Genomic DNA, 18,788 nt, shown 5'->3' with positions numbered 1-18,788 from the left:
TGATTACAGTGGCCTTGTAGTATAGTTTAGTGTCAGGTATTGTGATCCCTCCTACTTTACTCTTCTTTCTCAAAATTGCAGCAGCTATTCTGGGTTGTTTACTGTTCCATATAAATTGTTGAAGTGTTTGTTCTATGTCTGTGAAATATGCCATTGGTACTTTAATAGGCATTGCATTGAATGTGTAAATTGCTTTTGGTAGTATGGACATTTTGATGATATTAATTCTTCAAATCCATGAACACGGTATATGTTTCCATTTGTTTGTGTCTTCCTTGATTTCTTTCCTCAGTGTTATGTAGTTTTCTAAATACAGGTCTTTTACCTCTTTGGTTAGGTTTATTCCTAGATATTTTATTTTTCTTTTTGCTATTTCAAATGAGATTTTTTCCTTGATCTCTGCTTCTGCTGTTTTATTGTTGGTGTACAGAAATGCCTTTGATTTCTGGATATTGACTTTGTATCCCGCTGTTTTGCCAAATTCATTTATTAGGTAAAGCAGTTTTTTGGTGGAGTCTATATAATTTTCTATGTACGCTATCATGCCATCTGCAAACAGTGACAGTTTTGTTTCCTCCTTTCCAATTTGGATGCCTTTTTTTTTCTTTTTCCTGTCTGATCGCTGTGGCTAAAACTTCCAGTACTATATTGAATAGAAGTGGTGAAAGTGGTCAGCCTTGTCTTGCTCCTGATCTTAGTGGAAAAGATTTCAATTTTTGCCCATTGAGAATGATGTTGGCTGTAGGTCTCTCATATATGGCCTTTATTATGTTGAGGAATGCTCCCTCTATTCCCACTTTGCTGAATGTTTTTATCATAAATGGGTGCTGTACCTTATCAAATGCTTTTTCTGCATCTAGTGATCATGTGGTTTTTGTCTTTGCTTTTGTTTATGTGATGTATTACAGTCAACTAGCCTTAATGGCTCTCTGAATGTATTCTAACCAGCAGAATAAAGGAAAAGTGATGGTATGCCACTTCTGAAACTACATCATGAATTCCTCCTTGCTTTGTCTCTCAGAATAGTTATGTGTCCTATCATAAGCACCCCTATGGAGGGGTTCACAGGGAATGAATAGAGGACTCCAGGTAGCAACCAGCTAGAAACAGAAACCTCTATCCAAGAGTCATGTGAGGGAGCCTTTTTGAAGCTTATTCTCCAACCTTAGTCAAGCCTTCAGATGACTACCGATTTGGCCAATATCCTGACTACAAACCAGAATTAATAGATAATCCACTCTCAGGTTCCCGACTGTTGAAATTGTGTGAGATAATAACTATTCTTTTAAATAACTAAGTTTTGGGAAAAAAATTTTTATACCATAATAGAAAACAATAATAGAATAAGGATCTAAAAGTCCTAACAACAAATGGAATGATTTTCTATTGTTGTTTCATTTGTTTTCCAATTTTGTTTTTGGAGAAAAATATGATGTTGTTGTATGTGACAAGTTGACTATTTTGAGTAAAAATTAAAAAAAATCTCAAGTGATTGCTGTAGTATAGGAGTTTGGGTAAGGTTGGTGGTGGAAGGCAGCCTTATTTTAACCTAAAGAGCATATGGGTAGGATCATCACCCTCTGGAATTTGGGACATTTCAAGATACAAAGAGATTAGGCCCTGAAAAACAAAATCGTGTTTTTTTTTTAAGACCCATGTAAGATCCAGGAAAAAAAGAAATCCTAACTATGATAGAAGTAACACTGAACTTGTCCTTACTCTGAGGTGCCAGTCCAAAATTCCAGTGCATAAGAAATTAATTAACAATTCTATGTAAATGTGGCAATAATTGATGTAAATTGGGACTAAAATAAACATATCTGATCTAAGTGGTGTTAGAAACTGCAACTTCAATATAAAAGGTCTGCTTTATAGCCTGCTTCATCTGACCTCCACTCTCTGCCTTGGGCAATGCTGAATAAATATTTATAACCATGTGTGCAAATTTCTTGGTTGACATACCCCACAGTATACAGTTCATTTATGTTGATTATCTGTTATGTTGGTTGCTTCTAGCTGATATACTATATAACCTCATCTTACTAGTAAGTGATCTCAAAAACTAATAATAGGTAATTTTACCACTAAAATTAGCAACATGCATGAAGTGTGAGATTTCTTATTCTACCCCTATTAAAAAAGGATGTTTCTTAGTGATTTTTGTATGTGTGTATTCTATAAAATACATTCAGTGAAATTAGAAAATACAGTCAATGGACAGACTTTAATTAAAAGATGAAAGTCTCCTTTTCTCTTGCTGCTTTTAAGATTCTCTCCTTAGCTTTAATCTTGGGCAATGTAATTAAATGACAACAAACTCACAACTATCAACAACCAAACCTAAATTAAAAAAAAAAACAAAAAACAGAAACAAACTGCCTCGATCAGCACAGGGTTGGGGTTCCTGAGTGGGGTTGGCAGGAGATGAAGAAAAGACACAACACAGACAGTTAAAGGAAAAGTAGGGACCAGGTGGGGCACTGTCCTCTGATGGAGAGACAATGAGCCCTGAACACAGTAACCACGTTTATTTTATAGGGGTAGGTTAGCTACAGCTCAAGGATGTTTTGCAAACTTAGGGAGATGCTGCAGGCACAAGTTGTTCCATTCCCAGGCTATCTAACTGATACATATGTCCACTGCAAAAGTTACAGTCACCTTCAGCTGAAGCTTACTGTTATCTATCTGCTGTTTAACCCCGGCAGGTCCTGGCTCTTGTCGTTGCTGGCTTGATCCGCCTTGCAGATGCAAACAGTCTAGTGCAACTTTGGTAAGCATTCAACCTTGGCAATGACGCCAGCTTTCACCTTCTCCCACAACAAACTAAGCAAACAACTAGAACAGGAACAGATTGACAGAAATAGAGATCGCAGGGAGGGTTATCATCAGGGAGGGGGAGGGGAGAGAAAGGATAAAAGGTACAAGGAGAAACATAAATGCTAGATACAAAATACATGGGGAGGTTCAGCATAATATGGGAAATGGAGAAGCTAAAGAACTTACACGTATGACCCATGGACATGAACTAAGATGGGGGAACAATGGTGGGAGGGGGGTAAAGGGCAGAGGGAAATAAAGGGAAGAAAAAATGGGACAACTGTAATAGCATAACCAATAAAATATATTAAAATTTTTAAAAAGAAAGATGAAAGTCTTTCTGTCTTAGTATCTATAATAACATAAAGAGTCTACCTTGATAAAATGGAGGAAAGTTGATGTTGGTGAAAAAATAAAATAATTGATTTTAGAGAGAATTTTGAATAAAAGCAAAAGTTGGGCTAAACTTGTGTTCTTCAAAGGATGTTTCTTGGTATAGTAGTTAGCAAGGTAATAGCAGTTGTTCATAAATAAATTCTGTAGTTAAAATATTTGAGAAAAAAATAACTGTCCAACACATTTTTGTGTGTGGCAGACTGGATGATATCTGTGTTAATTTTTATTGTTTGAAGCCTATGGTAAGTTTATTTTAAGTCAAATACACAGAAATAACAAAAGAAGAGCACACATTGACTCAATTTAAACAATACCATGACACTGTGAAAAGTTATATTGATCTTTACTGCACTGATTTAAAATGAGTAAAAAATGAGATACTTTCTGAAATGAATCCATGTCTCTCCCTACATTTCCCTAATAAAATTGAATCCCAAATAAAAGTAGCAGAAAGTCATTATCATATTTTTAATCCAATAAGGCACAAGCAGATTCCTTGTACCTAGGTGAATACCAGTTGTCTGGATTCTGATTTTTTAATGATTCAATAAGGAGGAAAAAATTAGAGGGTTAATAGAGTCAGTAGGCAAATGTGAATCTTGCTGTAAAAGTCATTTCCCAATATTCCCAAGATACAACAAGAAAGGCATTTTTTATATCTTCCATGGTAAATAATCCTACTAATTAGCAAAGCAATACCCATCATCACATGCAATGAACTTAAAAAAAAAAAAGATGAGGTATTTGCAATTATAGAAAATGATTTTAAAAGGCCTCCAGATGAGAAGCATGATCCCTGGTGATCTATATAATGGAATAATGTATCCATAAAATTTTCTACTTCCTAAGTGTCTAACCATCTGCATTCTATTCAAAATAGACTCAAAACAGTATTAAAAAACACCCTAGATGATCTGAAGGCAGGGTTGAAGGTATACTTTCTGTCATTGGTACAGGCATGTATGAGTGAAGAATGGCTTTCATTTAAAACTTTTCTCTGTTCACATGATGTTCTTATAAGATTTGTTTTGTATGATGGAATATTTTATTTTTTTCACATTTTTTATTGTTGTTCAAGTACAGTTGCCTCCATTTTCCCCCTACCACTCCCCCCACCACACCAGCCATCCCCACTTCCCAACTTTGGTCCTACCCTTTGGTTTCGTCCATGTGTTCTTTATACATGTTCCTAAAAATCCTTCCCTCTTTTCTTCCCATTATCCTCTTCTACCTCTCCTCTGATTACTGTCAGTTTGATCTTAATTTTAATGTCTCTGGTTATATTTTGCTTTCTTGTTTGATTTATTGATTAGGTTCCAGTTAAAGGTGAGATCATATGGTATTTGTCTTTCACCGCCTGACTTATTTCACTTAGCATAATGCTATCCAGATCCATCCATGCTGTTGCAAAGGACAGGAACTCCTTCTTCCTTTCTGCTGTGTAGTATTCCATCATGTAAATGTACCCTAGTTTTTTGATCCATTCATTTACTGATGGGCACTTAAGTTACCTCCAGCACTTGGCTGTTGTAAATTGTCCTGCTGTGAACATTGGGGTGCACAGGTTCTTTTGAACTGGTGTTTCAGGGTTCTTAGGGTATAATCCCAGCAGTGGAACTGACAGGTCTAAAGGCAGGTCCATTTTTAGTTTTCTTAGAAAATTCCATACTGTTTTCAACAGCGGCTGCACCATTCTGCATTCCCACCAACAGTGCACTAGGGTTCTCTTTTCTCCACATCCTCTCCAGCACTTGTTGTTTGTTGATTTGTTTATGATGGCCATTCTCACTGATGTAAAGTGGTATTTCATTGTGGTTTTAATTTGCATCTTGCTGATGGCTAGTGATGCTAAGCATCTTTTCATATGTCTCTGTGCCTTTTGTATGTCCTCCTTGGAGAAATGTCTATTCAAGTCCTTTGCTCATTTTTTAATTGAGTTGTCTGTCTTCCTAGAGTCAAGCAGTATGAATTCTTTATATATTTTGGGGCTCAAACCCTTGTGCGAGGTATCACTGTCAAATATATTTTCTCATATGATTGGTTCTCTTTTCATTTTAATGCTGTTTTCTTTAGCTGTGCAGAAGCTTTTTATTTTGATGAGATCCCAATTGTTTATTCTTTCTTTATATCCTTTGCTCTAGGAGAGATATTGGTGAAAATATTGCTGCATGGAATATCTGAGATTTTCCTGCCTATGTTCTCCTCTAGAACTTTTATGGTGTCATGACTTATATTTAAGTCTTTTATCCACCTTGAACTTATTTTTGTGTATTGTTTAAGTTGGTGATTGAGTTTCATTTTTTTTTTTTTGCACATAGCTGTCCAGATCTCCCAACACTGTTTGTTGAAGAGGCTATTTTTACTCCATTTTACGCATCTTCCCCCTTTGTCAAATATTAATTGACCATACAGACTTAGGTTTATTTCTGGGCTCTCTATTCTGTTCTATTTGCTGGTGTGTCTGTTCCTGTGCCAGCACAATCCTGTTTTGTTTATAGTACCCTTGTAATAAAGTTTGATATCAGGTATTGTGATCTCTCCTACTTTGTTCTTATTTCTCAAAATTGCTGCAGCTATTCAGGGTTGTTTATGGTTCCATATACACTTTTGAAGTGTTCTATTTCTGTGAAATATGCCATTGGTACTTTAATAGGTATTGCATTGAATCTATACATTGCTTTGGGTAGTATGGACATTTTCATGATGTTAATTCTTCCTATCCATGAACACAGTATATATTTCCATTTGTTTGTATCTTCCTTAATTTCTTTATTCAGTGTTTTGTACTTTTCTGAGTACAGGTCTTTTACCTCTTTGGTTAGATTTATTCCTAGGTATTTTATTTTTCTTGTTGCTGTATCAAATGGGATGTTTTTCTTGATTTCTGTTTCTGATATTTCATTGTTAGTGTACAAAAAATGCTTTTGATTTCTGAACATTGACTTTGTATCCAGCTGTTTTGCCAAATTCACTGATTAAGTTGAGTAGTTTTTTGGTGGAGTTGTTAGTGTTTTCTACGTATACTATCACATCATCTGCAAACAATGTCAGTTTTGCCTCCTCCTTTCCAATTTGGATGCCTTTTATTTCTTTTTCTTGTCTCATCACTGTGGCTATAACTTCTAATACTCCATTGAATAGAAGTGGTGAAAGTGGACACCCTCGTCTTATTCCTGATTTAAGTGGGAAAGCTTTTAGTTTTTTCCCACTAAGTGTGATGTTGCAACAACGACTACTTTACCCAGCAAGGCTCTCATTTAAAATGGAAGGCTCTCCATTTTTTTTTATAATCTTTTTGTTTATAACTATCCTACTGGGTATGAAGTGATATCTTATTGAGGTTTGATTTGCATTTCCCTAATGATTAATGATGCTGAGCATCTTTTCAAGGACTCAATAGCCATTTTTATATCTTTGTTGGTAAAATGTCTATTCAAATATTTTACCCATTTATTAATTGGGTTGTTTGTCTTTTTTATTACTGAGCTATGTAAGGAAACAAATTCTCTCTTAGAGTTTCCAGAAAGAACACAATTCTGCCAACCCACTTTAGATTTTTGTGGGGAGTCAGAAGCTTGTTAATACTACTGTCTCCCGAAACTTTAATAAATTTATTTATTAGTTCTCAGTTTTTTGCTGAGTCTTTAGACTTTTCTGAATTATATTATTATGCCATCTGAAAAAAAAACAGATAATTTTACTTGTTGATTTGGATACTTTTATTTCTCTTTCTAGCCTAATTGTTCTGGTTAGTACCTCACATTCCATGCTGAATAGGAGTGCAGAGAGTGAGCATCCTTGCCTTGTACCAGATCTTAGAGGAAAAGCTTTAATTCCTATGCCCCCAATGATTATTATGTTCATTGTAGTCTTTTCATTTACAGACATATCAACTGTAAAGAAATATAGTAAAATGAACAGGTAAGGCATTAGAATGGCATACCAGATAATACTTACTTTAATACAAAAGTAATGGAGGAATAGAGGCAAAACACATGAAACAGAGGAAACAAAGGTCAAAATAATAAGCAAAAATAATTTTTTTATCAGTAATTATATTACATTTAAATGAACTAAACACTCCAATGAAAGGACAGGTTTTGGCCCACTTCACACACACACACAATATTCCAACTACATGCTGTTTATAAGAGACACACTTTAGATTAAGAAACAATATAGATTGAGGGAAAAGAAAAAAGACATACTATGTAAACAGTATTAAGATGATAGTCATGTAATGTCTGCACCTAGATTCATTTTTGCATATAGATGTCAAGTTATTCCAGAACTATTTTTGAAAAGGCTGCCTTTACTCCATTGCATTTATTGCCTTTGCCTCTTTGCCTGAGATTACCTCACTATATTTATGTAGATCTATTTTTGGATTCTCTATTCTCTTCTATTTATCTATTTGCAAGTTCTTTTTACCAATACCATGCTATCTTCATTTCTGTAGCATTAGAGTAAGTCATAAAATCAGATTGTGTCACTCAATTTTGCTCCTCTCCTTTGATATTGTGTTGGCTGTACTTGGTTTTTGACTCTCCACATACATTTTAGAATTAGCTTATCAATGTCCACAAAATAACTTGATGAGATTATGATTAGGAATCATAGATAAAGTTGGTAACAATAGACATCTTATCAATATTGAGTCTTCCTGCCCATGAACATGAAATATCTCTTCATTTATTTAATTTTCCTTTGATTTTGTTCACCAGAATTCTGTAGTTTTCCTCATACAGACCTTGTACATGCTTTCTTAGATGTATACCTAAGTAGATAATCTTTTTAGTATAATAATATAAATAGCAGTGTTTTTAAATTCAAATTCCTCTTGTTTATGCCTGGTGTATAAGAATAAAATTGACTTTTGTATATTAACCTTGTATCCTTAAATCTTGTTATAATGGCCTATTACTTTCAGAAGTTATTTTTTCAGTTCTTTCAGATTTTCTTCATAGACAATCATGTCATTTGCAAATAGTTTTTCTCCCACATATATATGTGTGTGTAATTTCTCTCCATTTCTTGTTTACAACATTAGCTAGAACTTTCTGTTTTTTTAAGATTTTATTTATTTATTTTTAGAGAGGGAAGGGAGTGAGAAAGAGAGAGAGAAAAACATCAATGTGCGGCTGCTGGGGGTCATGGCCTACAACCCAGGCATGTACCCTGACTGGGAATCAAACCTGTGACACTTTGGTTCACAGCCTGTGCTAGAACTTTCAATTACAATGTTGAAAAAGCGTGGTGAGCAGGAACATCCTTGTCTTGTAACTAATCTTAGTTCGAATATTTTGAGTTTCTTACTATTAAATCTGATGTTAAATATTTTCCGTAGACTGTCGTTATTAAGTTTAGAAAACATTTTTTCCTAGGTAACTGAGAGTTTTTATCATCAATGTGTGTTGGATTTTGTTAAACGCTTTTTGCACCTATTAATATGTTATGTGATTTTTCTTTTTCAGCCTGTTGATGTGGTGGATTATGTTAACTGATTTTCAAATGTTGAACCAACTTGTTTACCTGGGATAAATCTTATTTGATGCTGGTGTATATTTATTTTTATGCATTATTGAATATAATTTACTAATAACTTGTTAATATTTTTGTATTTCTGTTAAAATATTTTTCTTTAGTTTTCTTTTATAATGTGTTTGTGTGGTTATGATATTAAGATAATGCTGGCCTCATAGAAGGAGTTGGGAAGTATTCCTTCCACTTCTATTTTCCCAAAGTGATTATAGAGAATTGGTATAATTACTTCCTTAAATGTTTGATAGAATTCACCAGTGAACCCATTTGGGCCTGGTGCTTTCTGTTTTGGAAGATTATTCATTATTGATTTATTGTCTTTAAATTTCTTTAATATATATAAGCCTATTCAAATTGTCTGTTTTTTATGTATGAGTTTTGGCACATCGTGTCTGTGAGGAATTGGCTCATTTATTCTATGTTGTCAAATTTGTGGGCATAGAGTTGTTCATCATATTTCTTTTTTATTCTTTTAATGTGCATAGGATTTATGGTGATATTCTCTCTTTCACTTCTGATATTATCTCACTTTTTCTTAGCTTGACTAGAGGATAATCAGTGTTATTGATTTTTTCAAAGAGATAGCTTTTGATTTTTAATATTTTCTAATGATTTTCTGTTTTTAATTTTCCTAATTTCTGCCCTTTTTTATAAGTTGAGATATAATTGAAATATAATATTTTATTAGTTTCAGGTTTACAGCATAATTTTTATGTAAATACTATAAGTGATCAAAAATATATCTTTAATATTCATCACCTCATGCAGTTACTTTTTTTGTCTCTGTGTTGTAAGAACTTTTAAGATCCACTCTATCAGCAACTTTCCAGTATACTGTAGAGTGTTATTAACTGTAATCACCCTGCTGTTTATTACATCCCCAGGACTTACTTGTTTTGTCATCACAAGTTTGCCCTAATTCTTATTATTTCTTTTCTTTTCCTTACTTTGGATTTAATTTGCTCTTTTTTCTAGTTTCTTAAGGTGAAAGTAAGATGATTAATTTTTAGTCTTGAATTACTTTTTAAATATTAAGCAATAAATCCTAAAAAAATGTTTATGTAATAGTTGGAACTGGCAAGTATTATGGTCTTATTTAAATTGTAAATGAACAAGAACAAAAAATTAGGGGTTTATGTAACGTATTTCAGAATCTTAAGTAGCATGTGCACAAATTAACTCTATATATCTAAAAGTTTAGGTATTTATTTTTATTTGGAGTCTTCAGAGTTTTCCTCAGGATTTTGCACTGGTAAAATCTCACTGGAAATGAGATCTATCTAAATAAGATTGGACAAACTGCAAAGGTTTTGGAGAGAACCCTAGTTTACTATTTCAGATTATCATTGCCCCTTCATCACGACAACGGGCTACTCAGCTGTGGCAGCACATTATGAAGAGTTAGGAAACAATAACAATAATTTTATAAAGTATAATAACTAAAACATTTTCTAGAATAAAAACATTTTTCAAAGTCATATATACAACGTTTCCAACATCTTTACCCTGTGAAAATTGAGGACATGTTACGGCATGCAATAATCTGAGTTCATTTTACCTTTGATAATACAGTTAGTTCTACTCTAATTTGAGGTAGTACATTTTAAACAGGTTAAATATGGCATTGTACCTTGAAAAATACTTTAACTTTATTCATAGCAGTGAAGATACAAAGGTTTTCAGCTTGTGATTTTTTGTGAAATGGTGGCAGTAAGCTTATCTGAGTTAGGAGGGAAAGTTGCAACTTCTAATGTAATGAGTGTCTCCGAGACCTGTGGAAACAGGTGTATGGTTGAGATGTGCATATGTGTGACTGGTGTATTTCCTCACAGCTCTATTCAGCTGAGCGCATTTCTTTGCACTACCTAGTGTTTCTTTTGGAGAAAATCGCACAAAGGCAAATGCAGAATTTGTGTTATGTTCCAATTATTTCTTACTATATAAACTGCCTTGGAACAAATTTGAATTTTCAAAATGAACATTATAGTAGAGTTTTCTGTATATTAAAACTTCTACATTAAAAAAACTGATTGCATTCCCATTGTAGACATATACTTGAGTTAGGAGACTGAGCAAATAAACCCATCTTCTATAGTGGGAAATCCTGGGGCTGTTTGGGAATTCATTTGGAAGTAAACAGTTAAAGTGGCAAAGATATGTGATGCGTTTGTTGGAGAAACTAAAAGTGTGTCATGTGAGAGAGCAGCCACACCATTAAACCTCAGAAGAAAACACACTAACCTAATCAGTTTACAAGACAACTGTTCTTGCTCACCACTGAAACTGGGTTCACAAATATAGCACAATTCTCCTCTAAACTAACAAAGTCTATTTTCCTTGTGTTAAGGTAAAAATATATATACGTATACACACACACACACACACACGGTTATTTTAAAAGATTTCTTAAGGGATATTTAAGAAAAGATTGTTTTATTTTCTGTCACCAGCATGTCGTACTAGTTAATATGTTCTTCTGTATGTAAGTTACCAAAAAGTAGAATCAAAACTTTAAGGATATCTAACCTCAGAATGGCCATGATGTTTTCATTTGTGTAATTTCATCTCTTAAAGATTTTATTTACAGGAGGAAATATGCAAGAGGCAGGTATAAGATTGATATGAGAAAGTTATAAGTTTTTTCATTCTTTCTTTATACATATTTATTTTTAAGGCTTTTTCATAACATAGTTTATATGCTTCTTTGTTTCTGTCCTATCTTACATATAGTTTTGTGTTTTATCAAATCATATCTTACTTCAGTACTTTTTCATCTTTTTTGTTATTGGTATTTGAATAACAGTATAAGATATTTCTTACTTTTATTTTTTCCTATTATCCTGTCACTAAAGTATTTTCAAGATACATTCAAACCTAAATGCTTTAATGTTTGATCATTTTAAATGAGATTTAAAGTAGATATTATATTTTTATATTTGATTTATACATTTATATTTAATGAAGTGAATTATATACTTTATCTAAATATTATAAACATATAGTCTATTTATAAATTTATAATATATATTTATTTATGTAATTTATATAAAAGACTGGGAAGCAATGAGCCACAGATATTTTTCAAGGTTGTTTGTAGTGACTTCTTTATATTTTTTACAACCAAATATATATATAAAAAAGACTTCAGAGATTAGAGCATAATCACATCATCCAAACAGACAGGAAGAATGTTTTTTAAAACTTAATATTTAAATTTGAATAGTTTCTTATCAAAGAATTATGCACTTTTTCTCCTTCGGTTCCTTGAAATTTAGAGTGAAAGATGTAATTGCATGGTGCTAAGTGGTAGAAGCTTTTAGATGTACTCGCCATTCAGTCTTTCTTTCCTTGACTGAACCTCAAGTTCATATATCCAAATTCTATTCCTTAATCATTATTGGGAAATTTTCAGCCCAATTATTAGGCTTGCAGGTAAAATTATAGGTGCAGCCATTCTTTAGGTGTTTTATTCCCTTCTATAGCCCATGATTATAGCTAGCCTTGGGTTTAACTTCCTCGTATTAAAATAGTTTAAATTTTATTATCAAATAGCCTAACAATAAACTCATAGCTTTAGCATAATAGCACTATAGTTCTTCACACATCTTGAATTTAAGTTGAATTTCCAACAGGAGTTTCTTGCTTATGAACAAGATTTTACCTTCATAGCCTTTTAAGTTATTTTAATGTACTTCTTATCTACTAATTTTCCAGGTTTTTTAAAAATTATTTTTATATTATCTACATATCTTAGGTTGGTAAAATTCACATATTTTTGCCAAAACAACTTCAAAGATATTTTTGTTTATAATTTTATAATTTTAGATACATTTAGAGCTTCAGATTTTCACATGATTAATTCTGTAGGATTAGAGTTAAATGTTTTATTTTGCCTAAAATTATTACATACAGACAACTAACTCAAAGATTTAAACAGTGTCATGCTTATCACCTTAGGCTGAATGCAGAGATCTCAGTTCAAAAATAGTCAAATTCACTAATTCTGTAGTAAGACTTTTGTTTACGTAACAAACTTAAGGGATATGTGAAATCACTTTCAAATAAATTATCAAATGAACTTTACCATAATACAGTTTTCTATAATTAACCTGGCTAATCCATTACATGAGAAAGTAGCTAAGCATAATGACACTAGTAACACCAGAAAGAAATCAATATGAATTCCAACACTGACAGCATCGAAGTGTTCCAATACATTGTCAGTATCTTATTGAACAGATTTTGGCACAGCATCATATTAATAAAAATTTTTTATCCAAAATTAGTTACTAATAACATAACAAAACATTGACAATAACTATTTACTAGAAAATGCATACTGACAAGTATCATAAATTTTTCAGAAAAACTTAATGTTGTCTAATTTAATTTTATTCTAGTATTTTGATAAAAAATAAAACAGAATAGATTTTCTACTCCTTATCTTTCAATATGTATTACTCATACAGTTTATCTACTAAAATTCAGATTTTATGATTTTCCTGAGGCTCTTTTTTATTTTTACACAGTTATTTATACAAAGGATTTATGATAACTCTTACACAAAAGTCAATAAAACTTGGCACCACAAGCATCTCCCTCCTTTCTCCCTAAATCATGTTTGCAATCTCAAGTTCTAGGTTACTGCCTATTCTTCCCAGTCATGTTTTTCACTCATTCATTTATATTTAAGCATGCATGTATTTAATATCTACTATGTACCAGATAAAGACTGTAGGTGTGACAATTTAGGAAGATTGAGTCACAATTTTAAAATGCTCAGAAAAGAATGGAGAGAGACAAGTAAAAAGAAGATACGATACTTACAGTGCATGTTAAAATAGGCATACATAGAAGAAACTATGAGTTTCCTGAGTAAATACACTGGGCTGAGTCCTCTATTAGTAATAGGAGTTAACTACGTAGAAAGTGAAGGGAGAAGTAGGGCAAATTAATAGGAAATAAAAGGACTATCATTAGCAAAGATTTTGGAGTATATGATACGTTACCTGTAGACTGATGATCATGGGTGGAAAAGGTAACAGGAAGCTATAAGAAGGGAAGTGATTTGTAAGGAGGCTGGAAAGATCCAGAAATATGACCAAGAGCTATGTGTCTGAAATCCAGTGAGTCACAGGATTTTAAGACAAGTGTCTCTATTCCATTTTTATTTTAGAAAGATCACAGATGTAAGAGAACACACCCCCAAACAAACAGCTGAAATGCGACACTAGAAAATTGTGTATATGATTAGGAGGTTGTTGCAATTAGCCAGAACTAAAATATAAGAAGCTAAACTAAGAGAGTGACACAGGAATGGGAATGAAAAATAGACTTTAACAAAATCATGAAAGTGATTTTGTATTTGACTGGCTGCTCATTTAGAAGTAGAAATGGAGCACAGAGTCATGGTTGACTTTAAGGATTCTGTTTTTAGCATTAGGAGCAAAAGAAACATAAATTAAAAGGAACAAGTTTAGACTGGAAGAAAATCAGTGCAGTTTATGTGTTCAGTTTTAGATGCCTATCTTGTATATTTAGAGATGCTCTTTACAGAATTGGACATGCTGATTTGAAGCTAACAGATAACTGGATTATTGATAGATTTGGAAGAAATTAGCACATAAATGATAACTTCAGACTTAAAAAGAGATGACCAGGAAAAGTCAGGATCCAAAAGTAGGTTTTTGAGTCAATAAGGTGTTTATTACGTGTCTGCATTGAACATTCCTCCAGGGAGTGGGCCCTCTCTAGTTTTCCACAGTTCTCACCAGGCCCTATCCTAGTCAACACAGACTGCTCCGCATTTCCTCTGTTACCAGCCTGGCCCCTGAAGGCAATTGATTGCAAAATCCAGAAGGAGATAAGAGAAGAGATTGATCTCTGGAAAAGATCAAGATTTAAGTAGTGGAGGGAGGAAGGTAATCGCATGAATGATACTGGAAAACGGTTCTACCGAGTATGAGAAGGAAATTCGGAATAACCCTGGTTATGTTAGGGCTCTTCAATTGATTTGCCCCCAAGTCCCCCAAGTGCTATTTCTTATTCTCATATATATTTGACTTAACAAAGAAAATAACTTTTATTCTTCTTAATAGTATAAATATTCTACCACGTTTTCATAAAATAAATCATGAATCATAGAATAAAAACATTTGAGATTCAAAAGTTTATGGTAGCTATCCTTCATTTTGCTTATTTCCCCTCTTATTCTTTATTATCTGGAGACTATTGTTAAGGTGCCTGGCATTTCTGTTCTTCATATATCATGATTTCTTTTTTCACAAAGTTTGAAATGCAAACATTTGTCATAACACCTTCTACCTTATTAACAGTGAATTTTTGTAAAAAGGAAGGAAAGTGAAAAGGGGGAAGGGCTTGAATAGAGAGATAATGTTTTGTTTATTCTTGAAAGGCAGTTTAATTTAATATTTTTACTGGATAGGAAAAGTCTGTGGAAGAATAATAGGGAGGAAGAACTAGCCCCATCTGCTTATTGAAACACATTAGGAAATAGCAGTTTAAAAACTATTTGTACTGGAGAAATAATAGGTACAAATTAACAGAACAAAACAAAGAGCCCAGAAATGTATGACATTGGAAGAATTATTTTTTCAATAAGAGGTATGATTAATCAATCAATCAACAACTACCACTGGAATTAATACATATTAATTTGGAAATTAGGTCCCCAACTAACATACAAATGCAGACTGATAAACATAATTGCATAAACATTGTAAAACTGGAACAATAAAGACAGCACTTACATGGTGAAAATGTAAATAAATTATTGGGAATTATTTTCAGTATTAGTTTTTAAAAGAAACAGGTGATTAGTTAACCACAATAAAGAGTTTATGTGAATAAATGAGAAATGACAAAAGGAAATGGACAAGATCATAGAATGAGAAAAATATTGAAAGGATGCTCAATGTCACTAAGATTTAAAGAAACAAAACTCAAACAGTAAACTATGTTTTTCTGTCCAACACCTAGGTAATTGAAAAAGACTGATTTTATTTGTTAATCATTCATTTTGAAAAAATGGCCATCCTTATACTGTATTGATGATGGGCAAATTGGTTCAGTTTTTTTACATCACCATTTATTATCACCATTTGAACACCATTTATTATCATTGCAAATTTTCAGACACATTAAACTTCCACTTTTATTAACTTATCCTAATGAAAGACTTGTGCATGTACATAGACACATTTTTTTACAAAAGCAACTGAAACATTTCTTGTAATACTGAAAACAAATTTTCATCATAATGGATACAGTTAAAAGGTACTCAGCATACTGTTGGATACTACTTGGAAATTAAACAAAATGTAGAGCTACATGCAATGACCCTAGAATTCCCCAGGACACATAAAGAAGAAGTAGTGAGGTTGAACTGAGGATGGGGCGGGTTGTGGGGGTTGGGTTGTTCCTGTTTAGATCAATGCTTCTCAGCTGAAGGTCTACAGACTAGATGGAATTACATAGTATCTAGGGTGGGACCCAGGAATCTGCATGCTGATAAACATGTTGTTCTTTTCTTTTTTTTTAAATGACATTTTTTATTTTATTTATTATTGTTTTTTTAAGATTTTATTCATCCATTTTTAGGGAGAGGGGAGAGAGAGAGAGAGAGAAACATCAATGTGCAGTTGCTGGGGGTTATGGCCTGCAACCCAGGAATGTACCTTGGCTGGGAATCGAACCTGGGACACTTTAGTTCCCAGCCCGAGCTCAATCCACTGAGCTACGCCAGCCAGGGGCTCTTTTCTTTTTTTTTAACTTTATTGGGCATATCTAACATATTATATTCTGCACCCATTTCAAATGTACAATACAATGATTTTTAGAAATTTTACCTACCTGCACCACCATCACCATAAATTACTTCTGGAGCGTTTTTATTATCCCAATAGGATCCCTCACATCTTTTTACTTTTAGTCCCCATCCCTACCCCCTGCCTCAGGGAGTCATTATTCTACTGTCTGTCTCTTTCAATTTGCCTTTTCTCACAATCCATATAAATGGAATCACACAGCATATTTCAAAGTTTAGCATGCAGAGGAGTCACCTGGAATCTTGTTAAAATGCAGATCGAGCAGGTCTGCAGTGAGGCCCTAAAATCAGCAGTTCTACAAAGTCCTCCCCTGATGTCGGTACTACTGGTCCATACACCATGTTTCCTGGAGCAGCCTGGGGTACTTCTGATCCTTATGCACAGAGAAGTTTGAGCACCAGGGCTGCATATCTGCCTGTACTTTTAGTTTTTAACAATCAACTTTTGTTCCTGTCTGACATCTATTATTTTCCTAGAAGAAAGTCTAGTATGGTATAGGAAGTTCATAGCACTATCTAGTTAATAGCCAGAATTTTAATCTAATAACAATAACTGAAAATTTTATTAGGTCCCTGAAAACTTTGCGGCTTCCCTGTGCTTAAGTGTTCTTATTTGTATCATGATTTATTTTCTACTAAAGTTGCCTCTTGGCAACTTTAGTTTTAATGCTTGCCCTTAAATTGTTTTTCCAACTCTATTAGCAATTGAACAAATTTATTTATGTTTTCAAATTGACATTTTCTGTGTGCCGTATGATATAAACTCCTAAAACAGCACTTTTCTAATATTATGCACATCTACCTGGGGCCTGAGGAATGTATCACTAGTTATATTAGCATTCAGTTTCTCCCTGAGTAATATCCTGTTGTGAATACAGATAAAGAAAAAACAATAACAGATGTCCAGGACACTGTTATCTTTATTATGAACTTTTGGTTGAGTAAATCTAAATTATATATTATTTTAATCCAAGGCAGTCAGTTTTATTAAAATTATACTCACCATACTCCAGTGTTCATCTCCCTTTCCTTTTCAATATTACCAACTGTTAACTTACTGTGTGGGAAAAAAAAAAAGTTGTGGGTTGGCATAATCCAAAGTAATAGTTAAATCAAAATATTTGACTTTGAAATGCTTTATAAAACTGTTTTATTTTTTTTTCTTTTTGCTTGAGCTCCTAAACTCCAGAAGTTAGGTTTCCAACAGGGAGGGACACTGGGGCTATGAGTAGTATTGAGAAATATCAGAAAGAAAGGAATATAACATGTGTTTCTATTTCTTGCATTGATTTTTGTATTACCCAAAGAGTATATCTTTTATCACACCAATCATTATCCATTTTACAAAACAATAAAACATCTTTTGACCTAAAATTTAACAATACTATGAATTTGTTATCTCTTTCTAATGACCTGAATCAGGGTAGATTGAAGCAGGGTAGATTGAAGTTTTTTTTTTTCCCCTTGGACAATGGTTATATCTTTAGGTGATCAAAGAACATTATGGGATATTAGTACTTCAACAAACTTTTCTAAGAAAATCTTGAAAGTAGAAAAAAACTTTACATTTGAAGATGCCCATTGCATTATTATTTATAAAAGAAATTACTGGAAATAAGGTAAATGCTGGATAATATGAAAATGTTTATGGAATTATGGTATATCTGCTTTACTAAATAAGTCAAAACTTATAATAAATGTTTATATGGTGAGCTTCAATATGCATAGTGTACAATAACTTTTTTCATTCATTCACATATTTAACAAACATCTTTAGTATATGTTAGTCATAATAAATAAAAATAGTATTTATGTGATAATAAATTCTAAAAAGTAGCATGCAAAATTATAAATTATATATTATTGAAACTGCTTTAGTAACAACAAAACAAAAAATATGAAAATAAAAATCAGAAGAATAGTTAACTGTGAAAAAAGTATTTATCTTCCAATTTTCACTATTTTTATATTTTACATGCTGATTTTTACAAAGGTGATTTTAAAAATTTAAGGAATAAGTAAAACTCGAAAGCTGTGACATAAAAATTAGTAGCAAAAGTATTGAAATACACTTTCTAGGCTTTTACAGATATATAAAAATGCACTGTCTTTTTCAGGTCTCCATTCTCTTTATGCATAACAGAGCTTGCCTACTCTAGTTATCTGCTGTTTCAATATCAATGATAAC

This window comes from Phyllostomus discolor, chromosome 4, assembly GCF_004126475.2.
Source record: "Phyllostomus discolor isolate MPI-MPIP mPhyDis1 chromosome 4, mPhyDis1.pri.v3, whole genome shotgun sequence".
NCBI lineage: Eukaryota > Metazoa > Chordata > Mammalia > Chiroptera > Phyllostomidae > Phyllostomus > Phyllostomus discolor.
This window is presented reverse-complemented; position numbering follows the sequence as displayed.